Source organism: Monodelphis domestica, chromosome 2, assembly GCF_027887165.1.
Source record: "Monodelphis domestica isolate mMonDom1 chromosome 2, mMonDom1.pri, whole genome shotgun sequence".
NCBI lineage: Eukaryota > Metazoa > Chordata > Mammalia > Didelphimorphia > Didelphidae > Monodelphis > Monodelphis domestica.
Genome location: NC_077228.1, coordinates 443,344,051 through 443,366,275, shown reverse-complemented (window position 1 = coordinate 443,366,275; position 22,225 = coordinate 443,344,051). Strand labels below are relative to the sequence as shown.

Genomic DNA, 22,225 nt, shown 5'->3' with positions numbered 1-22,225 from the left:
TTTCACAAAGGGGAGGCAGCTTCTTTTTTCTGTTTCTTTAATGCTTACTTAGCCTAGTGTTTAGTGTGTAGTAGGTGATTAACTAATGCTTATTGGAATCAAATGAAATGATTTATTAATAAGAACATTCAAGTGAGAGTGAGAATACTTATTACTTTTGGGAGAATAAAACAAGATGATATTTGTGAAGTAATTTGCAAACATTAAAGCACTATATAGATGCTATCATCATTATTTTTAGTAGTCAACTGTTACTTTTTTGAGTATAGAGATTACTGACCTTTTATAGTTTAAAATCTTATAAGTATTGTTTATTTTCTTTTTTTTTTTTTATAAATTTCAATAATGGACAGAAATGTTTTTGAGCTCTGGGGCTGAAACCAAGGAAATCAGCTTTGAGGTCTCTAGATCTCTGCTTTGTATAGTTCATCCAAACCAATGTTTGATTGAAATAAGTACTTTGCTGTCCTTATGGTTTCTAGATGAGATTAATAAGAGAAATCTGTAAAATAGCTGGAAAACAATATGGACCACATCTCTAAACATCCTTTAAAAAAAAGAATACTATATGCATATATGTACAAATATCTGGGTATGTATGTATTGTATGTGTACACATACACACACAAATAATCCAAAATGATCTTGAATAAACCAAAGAAAACATGGGTTCTAAATTTCCCAAAATGAATAAGTAGAATTTTGAATCTGGGCATTCTAAGATACTTTATACCTTGTGTGAACACTGGTAGACTAATTCACAGAAAGAATGTTGGCCCAGGAATTGCATAGGCAGGAAGGGTGTCCAGAAGTGGCCCAAAGAGCTTTAGGAGGAAAGAAGATCTTTCCCTTTCATGATATATATATTTTAGTACCCATGAAAATACAGAGAAATGATAGAGTAAGATATGAACCCCAGTCCAGTTTTCTCCTTCACATTTTGTTAAGACGAGTCAACTAATGGCCCTAGAGGATCCCTTCCCTTTCCTTGATTTCACCATTCCCATTCCGCCCACCCCCCAGAGTTGTCCTCTTAGATTTCTTAGCAGCATCATTGAGTGTCTTGGAATTTTATTATGAATCTCAAGGTACCCAACAACATTTTCTAGATAAACTTTACAGTTATATCTATACAGTTACAGTTAGACAAATGGATCCCAGGTGAGTGAAGGCTTGAGAAATCTTTCCTGGACCACTGATGAGGCTATATAGTTTGGAGATTTAGCTAGGAAATGGCATAAAAACCACCCCTTAAATCTGATATTGATATTCAGTTTCTGTTTAGCTTAACTTTTTTATCTCCCCCTAGGGTAGTAGAGTAAACTGTTTACTAAGAGTTTAATTATGCCTTCAGGCATATGAGTTAATGTGTATGTGGGGAAATAAGCTGCATTAATGATTAGAAGCTGACTTTCTAAGAAAAGAGACAAAACATACAATTTCAGGTTCTAGCTCCACCTTTGACAGTAACTGGTTATGACTGAATAAATCACTTCAACCTTCTGACCTTGATATTCTTCTCCTTGGACTTGAGATCAGAAGATCAGAGTTCATGGCATCTCTGCTTCTTACTATTCTGCTGACCATGGACAAATTACTGAGCCTCAGTTTTCTCATCTGTAAAATGAAGATAATGGAACCTGGTCCAACTAATTTTTAAGGGCATGAAGCTACCATTCTTGAAGATCATCAAATAGATTAATTTTCCTTGCTTAGCTAATATCTTTTAGCATGAGTGTCTAAGGGAAACATTACATCTTCCAGACAGATAATTAGGGATTGATGAGATCTCTTTGAACACATGTAGTGTTCAGGGCCCTTATATGGGGTTTTCTGACTCTTTCACACTGGAATTCTTCCATTTATGACCCCTTGTTATTCTGGGTAAAGCCATAGATATGAGTCAAGTGAATTGTAGTTGTTCAGTTTGTACATTTAGGGTTTACTTATTAAAGATACTGTAATAATTTGCCATTCTCTTCTCCAGCTCATTTTACAGATGAGGAAACTGGGGCAAATAGGATTAAATGAGTTGCCCAGAGTCACTTAGCTAGTGTCTGAGGCCAGATTTGAACTCAGGAACATGAGTCTTCCTGACTTCAGGCCCATCTCTCTATCCAACATGCCACCTAGACACCTGTGAATTGTAGTACAATTTGGCAAACAAATTGAGTCCAAAACCCTGAAAATGAAGTTTTCTGTTGCCTAAGTTTTTATTTAAGCACAGGAAAGATTCTTCACTTTCTGATAATAAAGAAAATAATAAACTATAACAATATTGGAACTTTACAAAAGGTTGTAAACTCTAATGTTATTGGTTCTTTTTTTCTGGCTCCCATACATGCTCTTAACCAGAAAGTATGTCTGTTATTTCAAGGATGCAGCTAGCCACTCAACCTTCTCATCCTTAAAGCCTCATGTCTTTCCATAAACTTTCCACAAAACATCCTCCATCCAAGGATGCTGGGACTATTCTTATGCATCACAAGATGTAATGTGGATATTAGTGGAACACAGAGGCTATTTCAGAGTTATGTCAGATTCAGTGACTAGTGTTTTTCTAGTAATAAATTTTCTCAGTAATATCCCTTACTTCTTCCAATATAATGACCTTATTTAATAATAACTCTTTATAGGGAGCTTTAAGGTTTGCAAAGCACTGTACATGTTATTTGATCTTCACAAGCAACTTGTGAAGTAGGTGCTATTATTGCTCCCATTTTATAGATGGGGAAACTGAGGTTGAGAAAGTTTTAGTGATTTGCACAAGTATGAATTCAAAATTAGTCCTTGCTTGTAAATTGAGCTCTATCAACTGTGCCACCTAGGAAAATGAGTGTTGGTAGCCAAATTCTCCCTTCCACCAGCTCTAAAGATTGTTTCTTTATTTGAAATTTGTTTCCTTTTAAAAATAAAATGGTCACCTGCCCAAAGTCTCCCATTTTAGAATAATCAGTTATAAGGTAAAGAAAGTTCAGTACATATTATTCCACCTTCAGTGACTTTTAACTCCTATCAGTTCTTATTGAATCCAAGTCCAGTACTATAATCTCTGTATCAGTTAGTTGCCTTAAATAAATGATGATTTGGGGATTGGATGGAATGTTATTGTGCTTTAAGGATAGATAAAAGGAATGTCTTCAGAAAAAATATGGAAAAACTTAGATGAACTGAAACAGATTGAAGAGAGCATAATCAGGAGACCAAATTTATGTAATAATTAAAATAATGTAAAAAACGATTTCAAAAAGCTTAAAATACTCTAATCAATGCAATAATGATGATTGTAGAGTAATTGTGATGAAACACGCTTTCTCCCTCTTGGCATAGAGGATCTAATGGAGGAGAGGTACAGAATGAGATGTATGTTTTTAGATACAGCTAATAAACAGATTTGTTTTGCTTTACTTTTGTTACAAAGAAACTAGGTTTAGGTGGAGGGGGTGAGGTTGACAGTGTACATGGGGAGGAGTTGTATTGATGGAACAAAAAGAAAATAAAGAGTAATACTTAATGAAACAATTTGTCAGGGATCATAGACAAGTAGGATAAGATCTGTGGTGTGTTATATTTAATGTATATTTTCCTAAAGCTATATATTATCACATAATAAGTCATCACACTATCATATATAATCAATTGTTTTCTGTTCTTTTTATATGGAAATGTTTATATTTGTTGATGTGTGTAAAGTTCATAATAAAAATTAGCAAAAAAGAAAAAAAGGACAGATCCTAGCAATACTGCCCGGCACAGAGATGATTAATCAATTTTTGTTGATTGATTGAATTAGATAACTGAAATTTCCAAATGTTTCTGTTGGCAGCTAAGGTTTCTTTTTTTTAAAAAAAGAAAAAATGTAGGAAGAAGGGATTAATATAGTCAGAAGGAGGTGTGCCTGTGAAAGTGACAGACTTTGGTGAGAAACCTGGAGATAGGACTTTCATTTCATTTGTATTTAGCCTCCTTGGGGTAGAGGTCTAGAAGTGGGATCTCAGGTCCAAAAGTTACCTTTTTTTTTAATCCTTACCTTCTGTCTTAGAATTGATACTGTATATTAGTTATGAGGAAGAAGAGTGGTAAGGTCTAGGTAATGGGGGTTAAGTGACTTGCCCAGAGTCACACAACTAGGAAATATCTGAGGCCAGATTTGAACCCAGGATGTCCTTTCTCTTGGCCTGGCTCTATCCACTGGCTACTAAGTTGCTCCTCTAAATCTTTTGTATCTGAAGTACAAATTTATTAATATTAAAAGTATATAATATAATTCTTATCCCTACTTACCTGGATGCTACTGTAGCTTTGGCCCTTAGCTATTCTCTCCTAGATAGTTAACAATCTTCTAGTGAGCTGGTCTAACTCTCCTTCTTTCCATTTTCTCCCCACTTGATTCCATCTACCATGCAGCTTCCCGAATAATCTTCCTAAAGCTAAAATCTGATTATGTCTCCTTTTCAAAAATCTTCACTAGGTTCCTAGCACTAACAAGATAAAATGCTAACGGTTCAGCTTATCATTTTACATTTTCTACAATCTTTCTTTCCTAACATATTTCATTTGATCACCCCTCGTGTTCTTCATTCCTAGCAAGCTGGGATCTTAGTTATTTCATATGTCTGAAGTGTACCTTTTAATCACTTTTGCCTTTTGGAATCCTAATTTTTTTCTGTTTCAGGTGTTACCTCCTCCTTAAAGCTTTTACAGGTCATCCTAGTTGTTAGTACCTTTCCTTCCTCAGATTACTTTGTGCTGATTTATACCTGTATATATGTGGAGCATAGACATAGGTTGTTTCTTTTTAATTAATTAATTAGTTAATTAATTAGTTGTTTTGGTCTGTGTCCTATGTAGCTGCAATGTTTTATTTGTAGTAGGCTCCTAATGAATGAATCTTTGTGGAAATTGAATTATTGTTATTAAATCTGCATTTATTAAATTGTTTCCCAATAGGTTTTCCCCCATCAGGAATGCCTTAAAGTAGTAATTCTCTTAGCCTCAGACCTTTTCTCTATTTCTACAAGAATGAGCTTCTACCCTTCTCTTTCCCAATGTTACACAGTCAATGTAAATTAATTCAGTATGCTCAGTAAACACACCAGTTGCCAGCTCTGTAACCAATTAAAGGTGTAGGACATGTTGTCTTATTCTCTTTTACTTGACCTCCTTTTGGACTTTTTGTTTTTCTTTTAGTGATTATCAAGTCAGAGAAGAGCAACTCAGAATGTCTGCCTACTCTCTAAAACCCTCCCACTTTCCTCCCTACGGTTCAAGTTAATCTGTCAAGAAAGACATAAATACAAGGCACTATCTCTACAAACCTTAGTATTGTTACAGGGCCTGGGACTGCTTGTCTGGTTTTCTTTAATTTTTTAAAAAGGCCTAGAAATATAGGAACCCTCTAATTATCAGCTATACAGCCAGCTGTAAAAGGGAGCATTCAGTGGCCAAGCAGTTAATTTGTCCTTGTCTCTGTCAGAACTGACCTGATGATACCACTGTAGAGCCACAGTAATCCAGGCTATGGCTTCCAGTTAATCTTTGGCCTCTTTGGAAATTCCCAGGGGTTATAGGAGCTATCTTTCAGGAGTGCAAAGTTGACAGATGCAAGTAACTGACTCATTCATCTTATACAGCCACATGGTTCCTTTTGTCTCATCGTGAACCTTTTGTACATAAAAAAGTTCACTTATAATGGACTGTGGCCTTTAATGAGCTTTTAGGGCACTTTTTCATTCTGAGACCTTCAGTGATAAACGTGAGGCCTGAGCCGAACCAGTTAGGAGAGAGCCTCATTCTGGGAACAAACTGCTCATCTCTCTGAGATAACTTGACCTGGTCTAGGAATTCTGTTCTGTGTGTTTGGTTAAGCCCTGGAGATACCAATATATTTGACTTAGAGGGCAGCAAACTGGATAAATAATACCTGTGGGAGCTATTAAGTGTTACTAACAGGGTCTAGGGCATAGAAGAGCCAAGAAAAAAAAAGGATGATAAAAAGAAAGCAGCCAGAACAGAAGAGGAAAAAGTAGAGAGATAGGAGAGCTAAATGAAAACTGAATGTTGTAGAGATTGGTGCCCCGTATTCCTATTTGTGGCGTAGGCTGTCTTCCTCTGTTATAACACATTATAGTACTAATAACAAGAAAGCAACTTGGCAAATCTTTATTAGTTTCCTGTTATGTGTAGGGTAGAATGCTGGGTACTATGGGTGGAAAAAAGGAATTAGATAGGTTGAGCTAGGAAGGGAATATATAGATTTAGGACTTGGAGAGATAGCATAGACTTTTATAGTCTGTTATCTTCATTTTATACACAAAGAAAATGAAGAAAGAAAGAAATCAATCAATGAGTAAAGCACATATTAAGCACTAGTATATACAAAGCAGAATGGCTTAGTGCCTCAGTGGATAGAATGCCAAGTCAGAAAGACTCATCTTCCTGCATTCAAATCTGGCTTCAGACTCTAAACTACTTATGTGACTGACCCTTGGCAAGCCACTTAACCCTGTTTGCCTCAGTTTACATCTGTAAAATGTAAAATAATGAACAAATCACTCCAGTTTCTTTGCCAAGAAAACCTCAAATGATGTCATGAACAGTTGGGAAGGACTAAAAAACAACTAAACAGTAATAAAATAAAGAAGTCATTATATTAGATTCTAGAGATATTAAAAGAAAAGAAAGTCTCTTATCTCAAGGAACTTACAATCTAATGGTTGAGACAACATATCCAGAAAGTTTTAGTTGCAAGTAAGATGGTAAAGTCCCATGGCCTTTTTGGTATAACTTGAAAGCTGATGTCAATGCTTTTTATTTAATGTCATTTTGAATGATAAAATCAGATTTGTTTCCCATTTTGAACTATTTGAGAGTGCCTAAGATTTTGCTGACAAGCCCTTTCTTTTTCTTGTTCCTAAGGAATTGTGGCTATAGTAGCATCTGGCAGGCTACATTTCCAAAGGACTTATTGTCCAGGATGATGTCCAGGGACACCGTTCAGGAAGCATGGCTATTCCCAGGGCTCTTGGATTCAGGGTCCTGAGTCATTAGTAATTGTGAGACCTGAGCCAAACCAGTTAGGAGAAAGCTCAAGTCTGGGAACAACTTCTCATCCCTCTGAAATAACTTAACCTGGTCCTGTAATTCTACTCTGTGCATTTGATTAAGCCCCAGGGATGCTCCATTAAAGTCTGAGGGGAGTGATGATCAAAATAACAGGGATGGTGGTGTTGGTTGTTCCTACCTGGAAGATGTTATTTCCTTTCTCTCTTTCAGGGTTCTCTGCTACTTCAATGAAATTGGCTTGCCTGTCTTGTGAGTGGCAGTTGGTGAGGATGGTTAACCCCTTCTCCACAGAGGCTGCCTTGTCATGGCTGTGAGGGATGGACTGGAAACAGGACTAGGGATCTGGGAGGTGCTGTCACTCTCAGGGCTCTTGAGCCTACCCAGATATTTGCCTCTTGATCTAAGTTCATTAGTAGGTGGTGATGAAGAAGGCAGATTACTTCTATATATAATTTTTCCCTTTAGCTGCTAGGGCTGGGCCAGAAGAACTTTTGGTGGTTTGGATGAAATTGCTATTCCCAAGACTCGTGGGTTTCTGATTCTGAGCTGTCTCCATTTAGGGTCTGAGGTCTGAGGATGTAAGAGTTAAAATTGATTTTGGTTCAATTAAGAGTTATAAAATAGTTGTTGTGGCCGCCATTTTTAAAAATTAACTCTTCGTAGCTTTATTACAGCAAAGTAGAGATAGTAAAGAAGGAAATTTAGGAAGGAGGTAGAAATTATTGGCTACCTAAATACCCTATAATTGCCTATCTGAAGGAATCTAGCTCAACTCTGACAAAGGCTCCCTCAGGTCCTGATCTCCAACCAGGAGTCACAGTAGTCTCTTCAGCAAGAGCCACCAATGCAGAATCTGAATGTCCATTAGAATCAGGAAAAAGAAATCAGAATCTAAAATCAGAATCTGAAATAGGAATCCAAAATGAGAATGCCTCACTTCCTCTGGAGTCTCACCTTATAAGCACTTTTCTCCACCCAATAGTTCTCCCAAGTCACATCTCAGGAACCAATAATAGTTCCTTAATTTGTCTAGCACTGTCCAGCTTGGGGCAGTGCTTGTGGGATCCATTTCCAGTCTTAGAGGGTGTGAATTTTCTTTTCTAGTAAAAGGTTCTTCAAGTGCCTGACTGACCTACTGTGAAAGGAGGGACCCTCCAAGTTCTTGCTTAAGTTAAAATAAACAAAGGGAATTAAAAATTCCTGTTCACAGGGGGAAATGGTGCCCAAGTTGGTAGAAGTGGTTTAATTAGCCTGGTTTATATTGCCTCTTGTCTCCTCCTTGGGGTTCCCTGTTGCTTCATCTAGCTATCTTGTCTGCCCTAGGAATGTCAGATAGTTAGTATGAATGTCTGGCTCCTCCACAGGAGCTCTATTCAACAGTATGGCTGAGGCAAGAAAAACCTGGAAAATATCCAACTAACCTACTAGGTAGTCAGATAGTTTCCTTTCTAGTTGTGGGAGAGAAGTAGGCAGTGCAACAATGCAACTGGGATTCAAACCCAGATTTTCCCACCCTAAATCCTGCATTCTTTCTAGGATATGATGTTGCCTTCTAAATTCCCAGCCCAAGTGTTTCTGACTTAGAATATTTAGTAACTTTCTTGATAAGATTGTCAGAGACATCATTGGACTAGATTCTGGTGCCAATGAAATACAACAAATTCCTTGAGGGTAGGCAATATTTTGTTTTTAGTTCTATGTGCTCACTGCCTAGTGGAGTGATAGATGGTGAGTGTACAGTTTACTTTATTGACTTGTTTTTGTAATTTGGAAACTTTTTTCAAATGCAAAAGGTAGATTATTTTAAGATTAATCCATGTGAGGGGGAACAGTCCCTTTCTGAGAGGGGAAACTGTGCTTTAGGATATTATTGATTAATCCTTTAAAAAGTCTAGCTGTATAAAGTCCTAGAAATAAAAAATAGTCAAATATTCCTTTCTTGTCTCCAGATTCCTTTGTCTATAAATGGTTGGTGAATCAGCTGTGTAATGTACAATGCCAGACTTCAAAATTCATTAAATTCTTCTAAGAGAGACATAAGAGAGGAGAGAGAATATTATTCCAACCAAAGATCATATACATTAACCACTAATACATTAGAGTATTCTCTATCAAAAGTGGTAAGTACTCTGGATTGCTGCAGGTTAATACTATCCTTAAAAAACAGAAAGGCTCGGGCATGGTTTCCAAAGACTAAGAACTTATAAAATGAGACTTCACATTTAAGATCAGTGATAAAGAGAAAAATGGCCTCTTGGTAACTCTTGTGAATGTCAGAGTTGTGAAGATCCAAAGGTACCGCATATTTCCTTCAGGTTAAAGGATGAATTTGTGAGTGACATGTAGCAAGTGACTTGCCTAGAGAATCATTGTCTTAAAGTTTATTATGAGTAAAAAAGGAATTTCCTTTTTCAGTCAGAAAGTGTTCTCAATAGCTAGAAATATAACTACTGAAATAGGAACAAAAAGCTCCTTTTATGGTATAGCACAGGTCCTCTTTAGCCAATAGGAAGTCAGAATTAGGTCATTAGATTTCAGAACTTGTTTAAGCAGGGCAGGTGGGTGAGGTTGCAATATTAGAAAGCTTTGTAGCTGTTAAAATGGAGACTTGAATCCAGGACTTCAATCCCGAGAAGTCCTTGCTCCACTTCCCCAGAATGCTTTGTAATCTCACTGAATTCTCACCTGGGCTGAGAGCAAATTATGATTTAAAGGGTCTTCGCCATAGGCAGGCTCTCTTTTCTTTCCTGTTTCTGCTTGCAAGCAGATGGGTCTTTCATGATGTAGGTGAGGTTGTCTAGGCCTCTCTCTCTGGCCTAGACATGTGCTTTTCTTACTTGTATATTCCTAAGTTCTTAATCTTAAATAAACCTCTAAAAATATAATACTCCTTGCAGAGAGAAACTAATTTCTACCCTGCCTCAGTTTCCCTAAATTTTAACTCTTTACAGTTTGGCGACCACGAAGGGACTGCCTGCCATTTTGAAAATTGACTGAATTTGAGATTGATGCATTTGAGTGGGAGAGGTTTGTGGTGAGGAGGGAGAGTTTGGGGTGGCAGGAGGAAAGGGAAGAATACATAGTTAATTGAATAGGTAGAACAGGAAGACTCTAGGGAGATCAGATTTTCTCCCTGAAGTGCTAGCCACAGGATCTATCCACCATTCTCATCTGTCCAGGTAGGCAGCCCTCTCCTACCTTTTATTGATTCCCTTGTTTATGTTGTTTAATATTTGAAGAGGGCACTCAGAATCCTTTCAACTACAGTTTTGGACCTTTTTCGATCTTTTAGTAATTTCATCATCTTTCTTTCCTGTGACTCAGTCTTCTGAGTGTAAAGAGGACACTGGCTGTGGGGAATTTATCACAATAGACCTCCTAGGCCTTTTGTAGTGTTTGTAGAAAATTGCTTTTGTGCATGTTAAAGTGAGGGCCTAAAATCCTTCCCATTCAAAAAGTGATTTTTAGGAGGAATTAGGAAGCCCCTTGCTCTTAGAGATAAAAACAGATCTTATTGGTAAAATATGCTCCTTGCCCATCTTTTTTGAAATGATTCCTTTTTCTATTATCAAGCATTGATTCCCCTTCTCCCTTCCCACATACATACATACCCATCTCCCTCCTAATCCCCAAAGAGGAAAGCAAAAGAAAAACAAAACATGGTTACAGATAAGCAGAGTCAAACAAAACAGTTTCTCATATTGATCCTGCTCGAAAAAGTTGACTCGTTTTAAATTTTGAGCCGATCGCTCTCATTCAGAAGGTAGGTAGAATTCTACATCTTTAATCTTTTGCACTTGCAGTTAGTCATTGCATGGATCAGTGCTCTTAAGTCTTTCAGAAGTGTTAGTTTTTGAAATATTGATGTTATAGTGTAAATTGTTCTCCTGGTCCTACTCATTTTACTCGGTAGGTATGACTTCATATAAGTCTTATCAAGTTTCTCTAAAACTAATTCTTTGTTTATTTCTTACAGCAACATAGTATTCTATTACATTCATAAACTCAAGTTTGTTTCAGCCCTTGCTGGACCAGGTCATGTTTAGGTGAGGAATGGAGGCTAAAGAAAAGGAAAACCTGTACCATAATATAAATTTTAGGTAAAATGATCCTTGATAAGAAATTTGGGTACCACTGAGACACAGAAAGTCTCTATCAGGTCATAAAAAGAAGGAAATGAGGGAACAGCTGGGTGACTCAATGAACTGAGAGCCAGGCCCAGAGATGGGAGGTCTTAGGTTCAAATCTGGCCTCAGACATTTCCTAGCTATGTGACCCTGGGCAAGTCACTTGACCATCCCCATTGCCTAGCCCTTTCCACTCTTCTGCCTTGGAACCAATACATAGCATTAATTCTAATATAGAAGGTAAGGGTTTAAAAAATAAGAAGGAAATGAAATTTCATCTGTAGGAGGTAGGTGCTATTATTCCTACTTTACAGATGAGGAAGCTAAAACAATGAGCATTACACAGGATTACACAGCTGGTAAATGTCTGACTCAGGACTTCTGGATGCCAACACTATACATTGTACCACCTAGCTGCATTAATTATATGGATCTATGGTTTAAAACCTTTTTATATTCATTCCATTCCCTCTGTGTATAGAGAAGATCTTTGAACCAGAAAACATCCTTTGATAAATGTATATTCATGATTATTCATCTACATATGAATAGAGGTAAAGAATTGAAGATTTTTTACTTAATTCAATTTATTAAGTTTTCAAGTAAATGGTATATGCTAAACCTATATATATATGTGTGTATGTGTGTGTGTGTATGTGTGTACATTGTAAATCTTGAAATCTCTCAGATTTGTGAATGTTAAAAATTTTCCCATCAGAGAATTCTTAATTGGAACAAATTCCCTACTGAGAAACATTCCCCATTTTGATGTGAGAACTCGCCAGGATCAGAAATGGGAGGACCCCTACTCCACCCGTACTTAAGACTGCTTTAGGGGAGAAAACTCATTGCTAAACAAAGAAAATACTTGGATCCATGCTTATGGTGGGGCAAGGAGTTCTTTGAGCCAGGCCTGTTTTTAGAATTGATACAATGGGATGCTAGGTACCTAAAAGGGTTGGGCAAGTTTTCTCTTGATGAGATTAGTTGACTCAGCTGTGTTTTCTCTAGTTCAGACTTACTGAGTAGATTTGGTCGACACAGCGGCATTTTTTCTGATTCATACTTACTGAGGAGATTGGTCGACTTAGCAGGAATTCAGATGGGCTGTCCTTTGGAAAGCATCTACAGTGATTGGTAGATGTAGGGACCTAGGGGAGGTGACATGAGAGAAAAACCCCTATATAAGAAAAAGCAGAATCTCTTGGAGAGCTATATCCTTTTGGAGAAATCCTTTTGGAGGATCTCTGATGAGGATCGCTTGGGAGCTCTCTCTGGTGAAGTCAGCTGAGATGGAGCTGGCCTGGTGTCACTAGAATCCTTGTTTAGGTAGACCTTGTGGTGAGTGTTAAAAGACTAACTGATTTCTCTCTTAAGACTCAGGTCTAGACCATATTGGCTTGAGGTCCTTCATACTTATTCCTTTCTTACTCTCTCTCTCTTTCTTTGATTACTCATTGTATTGTTAATTAAAATCTCTATAAAACCCAATTGACTTGGGTATTTGAATAATTGGGAATATTTCCCTGGCAACCACCTTATATTTGATTTAAAACCCAAGACACTGTAGTGAAACATATTTCTGCGGTCAAATTTACTCACCCTCTCTTATATCTATCACAATTTATATCTTCCACCATTTTAACTCACTACAGTTTAAGACCTCAACCATTTTAAATCTCACAACACATATATATTAGTAGTAGTAGTCTCTCAGTAACCGAGGATGATGATTGTCTTTGTGAGCTTTCATCTGTGATGTAGTTGATTGTGCACAAAGACACTTGTGCGTGAAGGATATTTAAGTGGAAAAGCCGAAGCACAGAGACAGTTCCACTCTCTCAGCATTGAAAGCCTGGGTCCAGTGGCTTGAAAAATCATTACACTTGGAGACTTCCTCAGCTGCATTGGATAGCCGTGTTGTCTTTTGCGCTCCAACACGTCCTAAGCACTCCACAGTGCTTTGCTGCATCGCCCTCTCAGCCGTTGAACCTTCTTATTGGTTTCTTCCGCCTGTTCCGCCAAAGCAGGGTGAGCAAAGCTCTGGTTCACCAGGGGTAGACAACGACCCGATGCCTACCCTCACAAGGTTTAGCCGGCCTGTCGAAGCCGTTGCCCAGGGTGTGGCTGCTGCCGCATGCTAGCAGCTACTGGGAACCACAAGTGAGAGCTGGGTGTCAGGTGAGGGTCAGAGGCTGGAGAGCTGCCCTAGGAGGGCACAACAAGCCCTCCATACCCGAGATACTACCCCTCCCTGAGCACCCCATACACCCCAAATATATATAATGGGCTATGGATACAAAAGAAACAGAAGTCCATGTTTCACAGTTTTGTAATTACCTGGAAAAAAAAGTTGCAAGGTAATTCAAGTGAAACCATTGCAGGATACAAGAACCTTTGGAAGAATAAGTTATGGAGGGTCTTTAGAAGAGTTTGGACAATTAAAATGTTCTTGAAGTGGAATGACATGATGGAAATTATATTTTGGATTGTTAGTCTAAGTGTGTGGCTATAGGTAACCAACTGGAAGATGTAATACAACAGAATGAAAATTGACTGGAAGAGACGTCCTCTATGTTTTGCGTGTTCCTTGGAAGATGTAATACAATGGAATGAGAATTGACTGGAAGAGATAGACACCAGATGTCTTCTATGTCCTCTGTGTTCCTTGTATCTCTTCCTTTCTTTCCTCCCAAGAGGGTTATTTATTAATCAATCACTCAACAGGTACTTTCAGGGAGTTTCTAGGCATTAGCATACAATGACAAAAAAATAAGGTGAAACAATTGTTTGTGTTAAATAGTTTACGTTTAAAAGCTAGGATGCATTAAAATTACAAGTCATGATGAGATTCAAGGCTTTTCTCCCTCCCAGAGAAGAGACTACAATTTTTTCTCAGTCTTCTCCTTTCATTGTCCCCTACTGTTAAATGACATGGGATCTTGAGAGATTATCCAAGGTAAAGTGTTCTTTTTACCCAGAAACATAATTCCCTTTCTCACTCTCTGCTCTCTAAATAGACCCCAAAGGCATGCTCAATAACATAAAGATGTTATTGCTTTTTTGTCACCATTTTACTTTCAGAAGGCAGGATCATTCACAGTTTTGAAAGGCTCTTCCATGTAAATTCTCCTACTTGTAAATTCTCTACTTCTATGCCCTAAGTATGTGATATACTTTTCCTTAGCTTTCCTTTTTCATTCCTAATACTGTATTTCTCTTCCTCTCTCTCTCATTCTTAAGATCATCAGGCCATAACATTCTCAGACCTTGTTTAATTGAACTCTTTCTTTAAACCCTGAAGATGATAGGGTCCAGAGGGGACAAGTATCATCTCCCCATATTTGAATGTAAGCAGTTTATCCTTGTTTAGTCCTTTATCACTGTTCATTTGTGTGCACTTTTTTCTTTACTTGTCTTTAAATCTCTTACTTCTCTTTTCTTCTGTGCCTAAACATCAAAATTTCTCCATATCTCCATACCTCTGTCCTTTTTTATCAGGAATTCTGATGTCCTCTATTTTATTAAAGGTCTCTTTTTTCCCCCCCTCTGAATCATTTTTCTTGTTTAAGTTATTCTTGGCTGTAAACCCATATTCTTTGCCTTCTGGAATCCTATTCTAAGTTCTCTGCTCCTTTATAGTGATGGCTGTGAAATCGTGTGTGATTCAGACCATATCTTTTCAAATACTTGAATTATTTCTTTCTGGCTCCTGGTAGTATTTTTTCTTTGACCTGGATGCTGTGGTATTGACTCTTTATTTCTGTTGACTGATGTTCCTGAGAGTTTTCATTTTGGGACTTTTTTCAAAAGGTAACCAGTAGATCCTTTCTGTTTCCATTTTGCTTTCTGGTTTTGAGAGGCAGAGAATAAAGAAGGGGATGCAGGAGTGCTCCATCTCTCTATTCCCTGGGAGGGCGGGGGAGAGAGAACCGTGTGGAGAACTGCGTGGTCAGGGTTAAGTTAGATTAAGCTTAAATCTCTATATATCTGCTTTCTTTATTTCAAGTGATTACTAATAAACTCTATGAAAAATAAGAACTTGGAGTTTAAATCTAACAGTTTCATATCCCCTAATTAGAACTGGAACTAGTTTCGATTTCCTATTAATATCTCCAATAATCAACATGCACTTAGCATTGGTAAGCTTTAGTAAATGCTTTCCTTTTTATTTATTCACTCATTCATTTCAGTTCTAAATCCTGTGGTCCACACCAACTACCACAGTGATGAAATCACACGCCTTTGGAACTGTTGAAATATTACCAAGTTCCTCTTGCTGTAGTTTCTCCTTCCCCTCCTTTACTCACTTCCTGTTGGGTTCAGAAGGCTGCCTATCTGGTCTCCCTGTAACCAGAGGCTTTGCACATATTATAAACCAAGATAATGTATAATAAGCATTTTGGAGACCCTAAAGTGCTATCTAAATGTCAGTTTTATTATGATAACCAAGAGCTTTGGAAACATATGACAGAGTTGCTCTGGTACCCATTCTTGAAAAGCTTTTAAAGTACATCGGGAGGCAGTGGAGCAACTAGACATTTTCTAAGCAAACTGAGTTTCTTCCAAGAACGAGGACTGGAACTCTGTTTTATAGCTCATCATGATCTTCATTTAAGAGGAAGAAATGATCTATTTTAGGACTTCCTCTAAAAATTTTCAGTGTATTATTAGGTTCTGAGAAGTTCCTAATAGGATAATTAGGGAGGTTTCTAACTTTCCCCCTTTTCTAATATGTGCACTACGGAAATGGGAAATTAAAGACTGCAAATGTGATACTGAATTCAGTGAGCAGATGCTTGGCTTCAAGCCCATTGCCTTGGCTGTTGATATGGTTTATAAATAAATTAATTCTGTGCAAAGATGCCTATTTGTTTTTGAATTTTTCCCCCAGAAAGCATTGAATTACCCTTGCAGCTTAAGTTACTCTTTTCAAATCGCATCACAAAATTTGACTTTGGAACACTGTATTAATGTATGGTGAGACTGCAGCTTGGGTTTCAGGGCGTGAGTAGAGAAGGTTGGGTTTCACAGACAAGGAAATTCATTTGGACAAAACTCCATGGTCAGAAATGAATGCAATGCTCATTGAGGGGAAAATGGCTCCATTCTATATGCATTCATCTTTGTTCTGAATCTTATAAAAACCAGTTGTCTACAAAGTTTTTTTAGCCTTAAGTGCCCTGGCACAATTTAAAACTTACTCATTTTATTATGATACAGTGGGAAGAACCCTTAAATGTGGGTCAGGAGTTATGGAACCTCATTCATGCCCTGTTACTAATTGGTGTCATGGTCTCAGGCAAATCACATGATCTTTCTAGGGCTCTACTTCAGAGAATTCTAAAATTATTTAATGTCCTGTGTACATTTTAACCAATATTTAACCAAACTTTTACATCTTTTAAATTTGGTGTAATTATTTTTATTCATACAATGCTTTAAAATAGAATCGCAATATTGTTTACATAATATGTTCAGGTGCTATGTGTACTCTCAAAGCTTTTTATGAACTTGGTTTTTTTTTTTGCATTTTTGATTCGGTAAACTTGATTTTTTTCCATCTGTCAATAAATATTTATTAAATGCTTACTATGTGCCAAACCCTTGCCAAGTGTTGGAGATATAAAGAAAACTAAAAGACTCTCAAAGAGCTCATAGTCTAAAGAGGGAAACAACATGCAAACAACAATGTATGAGAAAAGCTACCTGTGGAATAAATGGAAAGTAATCAACAGAAGGAAGGGCAGCTAGATGACTCTGGTTAGAGTCAAGCCTGGAGTTGAGAGGTCCTGGGTTCAAATGTGGCCTTAGACATTTCCTAGCTGTATGACCCCAATTGCCTAGCCCTTTCTTATTTCCCTCTTCTGCCTTGGAACTGATACTTAGTATTGATTCTGAGATAGAAGGTAAAGGTTTAAAGCATTTTCTAGAACTATTTGGAGAAGTTTTGCGGGAATTTCTACATACTTTATTTCCTGCTACCATTCCATCTTGCTGCTGTGAATGCTTGTTAACTCATTCCTGTGTGACTTTGGAGCAATAACATAACTTCTTTGGGCCTCAGTTTCCTTATCTATAAAACCTTTCCCTTATTTAAATCTACTGTTTTTAAAATGGAATGCTTTATGATTGGCCTCCTAGATTTGAAGAGGAACATCATCTTAGTATAGTAGAGGAGAATGGATTGAATGAGGGGGCATCAAAAGAACTAGTTCTAATCCTGACAGTGGGTAATAACTGTGTGGCTTTACTTGAGTAAGTCACCTTTCTGGTTTTCAGTCATTATTGTGATTATATTTTTTCCTCTTGTAAAATAAAAGAATTGAACTTAGATAATTTCTAAGGTCCCCTTCTAATTCTGATGTCCTGTAATTTTTGAGACCCATCTGCCAAATTCTATGAAACATCAATTCCTTTTAAAAAAAAAACTATTTTGAAAATCAAACTAATTAACCTAACTGGAAGGTATAAATTTGATGATTTAGTTCATTTTACTCAAGTAAGCACCCATCAGAAAAGGCACTGAGCCTAGTACTGTGGTTGCAGTGACAAAAAATGGAAAGTCTGCTTTTTAGTTACTTTCCAGATTTGCCATAGCTTTCCTTCCAAGGAGTAAATGCCTTTTCATTTCATGCCTGTAGTCAACGTCTGCAGTGATCTTTGAGCCCAAGAATACAAAATCTGACTCTGCTTCCATTTCTTCTCTTTCTCTTTGCCAGAAAATAATAGGACCAGTTGCCAAGAACTTAGCTTTTTTAATATTAAGCTTCAAGCCAGGTTTTATACTCTCATCTTCAGGCTTCTTCACTTTCTGCCGCCAGCATGGTATTGTCTACCTCTCCAAAGTTGTTGTTATTTCTCCTGGCAATTTTGATTCTAGCTTTAGATTTATCCAGCCTCACATTTTGCATAATATATTCTGCATATAAGTTAAATAAATAAAAGTGGCAATATACTGCCTTGCTGTATTCCCTTTCCAATCTTAAACCAATCAGTTATACTATCTTCAGTTCTAACTAGCTGCTTCTTGGCCCACATACAGGTTCCTAAGGAAATACGTTAAGGTATGGGCTGTTAGAAATCCTAGACTGAATTAATTCATAATTATTATATTATGATAATAATGACATATAATACAAAATATATTATCATGATACACATTTAACATTTATATCCCCACTCCCCAACTAGTAACATTTTAATAAAACTGAGGAATAATAATAATTTAAGTTGTTAATTTCAGTAAAGGTTGTTAAGAAGACATATTAATATGCTTATTAAGATAAACATTTATTTATTCATTCATTCATTCATTTATTTTAAAACTCTTATCTTCTGCCTTGGAAAATTTCCAAGGCAGAAAAGCATCTAGTGCTAGAAAATGGGGGGTTAAGTGACTTGCTCAGGGTCACACAGCTAGGAAGTATCAGACCAAATTTGAACCTAGGACTTCCCTGACTATAGGACTGGCTCTCAACCCAGCTTCCCCTATAATTGAACATTTATTAGGCATTTAGTTGGTGTTAAGTTCTGTGCTGTTAAGCACTAGGGACTGTCTTTTCATCTTTTTTGTGTCCTCAGCACTTAGTAGGCACTTAACAAATGTTTATTGATTGATTAGTTCAGGAATGAAACAATAAGAGAAAAATGGAAGGAATTATAATTAAGTAATGAAGCTATATGTAGTATAGGATCTCAGAGAGTTGTCCAGGGGCACTGAGTCATAGCTAATATAAGTTAGGCAGATCTTCCCTGAGATCTGAATTATATGGTAATAAAAATAATAGTTCTCATTCATAAACTGCTTTAAAGTTTACAAAGTATTCTTGTCTTGACCCTATGAAGTAGGCAGCAATTATTACTAATATTATCCCTGTTTTTTTATGGTCATAGAGAAGATTTTTATGAGGAAGGAACAAATTATCTACTTGTATTTATATCAAAGTGCTCTGGAGGAAGCTCTGACCAGAATAGCATAGGATGGATGGAATGTAAAAAGATTTGAGGATAAGGAATGGGGCCAAAGGGGGGAAATGGCCTAGAAGTTGTTTGTCTGGTCAGTGGGCAAACGAAAATATGACTGAATGAATGAAAGCCTGATTGGGAAAAAATAGACAGGACTTGAAACATTGTCATTTAGGGGAACCTCACATTAGAAAGGCCATTAGGGAAGTAATATCTCAATTGAGAAAGGAAAATAACCATAGTTGAATTGATATTTATTTATTAATTTATTATTATTTTTTAAAAACCTTTCCCTTCCGTCTTGAAGTCAATACTGTGTACTGGCTCCAAGACAGAAAAGTGGTAAGGGCTAGGCAATGGGGGTTAAGTGACTTGCCCAGGGTCACACAGCTGGGAAGTGTCTGAGGTCAGATTTGAACCTAGGACCTCCTGTCTCTAGCTCTCAATCCACTGAACCACCCAGCTGCCCCCTTAAATTGATATTTAGAAGACAGACATTGCCTTGAAATTATCTGGCATATTAAAGTATGGAAGCTTGTTCGAAATGCAACCTGGCAGTAGACTTTGGAGGGAAAAGTCTTTAAAAAATAAAATGGATGGAGTCTGAATGCAGATTGAGGTGTACTGTATTCTACTTTATTTCTTCACTTTTATTTTGTTAGTTCCAGTTCTGTTTCACAAAATGACTAATGTGGAAAGATGTTTTATATTACACCTGTAAAATCTATATCAGATTGCTTTCTCAGGGAGGGATTAAGGAGGGGAGTGAAGGAAGGAGGCTGAGAATTTGGCTCAAAAAAAAAAAAGATGGATAAAAAATTGTTTTTTCATGTGATTGAGTGGGAAAAAACCCCAACCTTGCAATCATTCACATGTGAAATTATGACTGAGTTGGCAGCTCTTGTGTGATGTCTGTGGCCATTATTATTGCTGCTGGATTAGAGCATGAACAGTCAGGGTATCTTAACTCCTTTCTCCCCTCAGTTGTCCAGCAATGAAGAACAAACCTTCTGCCCCAAAAGAGTCAGCAGTGATTTTTTCCCCTTCTTAGATCCATTTGGGACTTTTGTAGCTACTCAGGCCTTTTTTGAAACAGACACATGGAGGTTTAGTAGGTTTTGAAACAAGGGTTGTATCCGTAATTAACTTTGTCCAATGAGGAGGGAGCCCTATCAGAACAACAGGAAAGGGATCCTCAAACACATTCCTGCAACCATTGTCAACTTGACTAGGACTGGATGTCCTTTTCATTTGTTTCTTCAAATCCCTGTTGGCAGAAGCATGGCACAGTGAAGAAGGGCTTTGACATTTGAACCAATGCAGTCTTTTACCAGAATAGCACAATGAAATAATTCTCAAGGAATCATTTTCGTGGTTCTGTGGTGTTCTGTTTGTTGATGAACTCAAACATGAGTATTCATTCCTGTACCTTCTATCCAAATTGTTTTGTAACAGTGAGAGGCAAGAGTCAGTATAGTGCAAAGGGAGCCAGTCTTAAGATATGGATGCAAATCTCATTTCCACTTCTTATTACTTGTATGATTTTGCCACTTTGCTGGGCATTAGTTTCCCTTTTTATAAAATGTAGGTGTTGGATTAGATGTTATCTAAAGCTTTTTCTGGTACTGTGAAAGATGAATTCAAATCTAGCTTCAGAGATACTTATTGATTGTGTGACCCTGGGCAAGTCACTTAATCTTGTTTGCTTTATTTGCCTTATTTACAAAATGAGTTGAAGAAGGAAATGGCAAACTACTCCAGTATCTTTATCAAGAAACCCCAAAAAGAAATCACAACAAATTGGAAATGACCAAACAACAAAAAAGTCCTTCCTAGTTCTGAATCCTATGAACTCTATCAAATGTTAAGCCTATTTATAAAGTGGAAAATCAGAGTCAGTTTTGGTAGAATTGCTGCCTCTTATTTTTGGTGCCAGTAACAGGAATCATGGGTACGGTTCATCATTGCATAATTGTAAGGGACAGCTCTAAATAGATCAGTAATACTCAGGGAGGCATTCAGATATTGTTCAGATCTCTGTGTGCTATAGGCATGTTAGCTTTCATGTTTCCTCCCCCTACTCCCTGTATTTTTGGTTCAGAAAGAAGATGTTATGGTGTAAGGAATTAAATTTAGGGTTTGACTAAATATATGAGAATTCTAAAAAAAATATGGTCACCGATTAGAAATATAGCTCAAGTCAAAATGACTTTCATAGTTTATTTAACAAAGAGGTGGAAAGAGTGAAAGTAGAGAAATGTAAAAAGAAGGTATAGAAAATGTCTAGCCTATCACACTAAATGTTGTTCTGGTATCTGAAGCAACCCCAGTAGGGCTTGATAGCCCTCAGCCAAAACTTCAATCTTACAACTCAAGTCAAAGACCCTTTGGACAGGAAGTTCAGGACTTTTTATAGTCCTTTTTCCAAGTCCCTTACTGTCCCTTCCTCCACTTTTCAGTGACAAATTCCTGCCTATCAATTTGCTTAGCACTGCCCAGGGGGTAGTCAATCTCCTCTGGAGTTGTTACCAACCTTAGTAAGTGACTTGGAAACTCTCTTACTTAGCATTAAGTAGGGATGTTAAAGTTTTTGGTTGATTAATTTAAAAATAGGCAAGGGGGGAGTTAATTCTATCTTTATAATAGAACCATGCTCTAGAGCAATACACTTGAAATACACATTACATCAAAGATACAGTATTTACCATGTATATGTCAATTGTTAAGTTAAATCTTATAGTTAGTAAACATTTAATGGGCATCCTAGTTTTTCACCTATTAAGAATACTATGAATGACAGAAAGGAAGCAAGGACTTTGTTCTTAATCACAAGGATCTTAGAATTTGTGACTATATGAAGACCCAAAATCACAAATTTTGAGTTGGAAGGGACCTCAAAGACCATGTCATCTAATTTACTTCTGAACTCCTTTGTAACATCCTCAACATGACATATGATTTATTAACATGCTATTATACACAATTAGTAGCTGGGTAAAAGCATAGTTTTTCTAAAAATAGTTTTTATTGATCATTTATTTTTATATCAATCAACAAGCATTTAT

At 37.1% G+C, this 22,225-nt stretch overlaps 1 protein-coding gene across 4 annotated transcripts in view; it reads left to right on the top strand.

Moving 5' to 3' along the window:
• AGPAT4 (1-acylglycerol-3-phosphate O-acyltransferase 4) overlaps positions 1-22,225 on the top strand; it is a 181,669-nt gene that overhangs the window by 51,644 nt on the left and 107,800 nt on the right. The window lies entirely within an intron of this gene.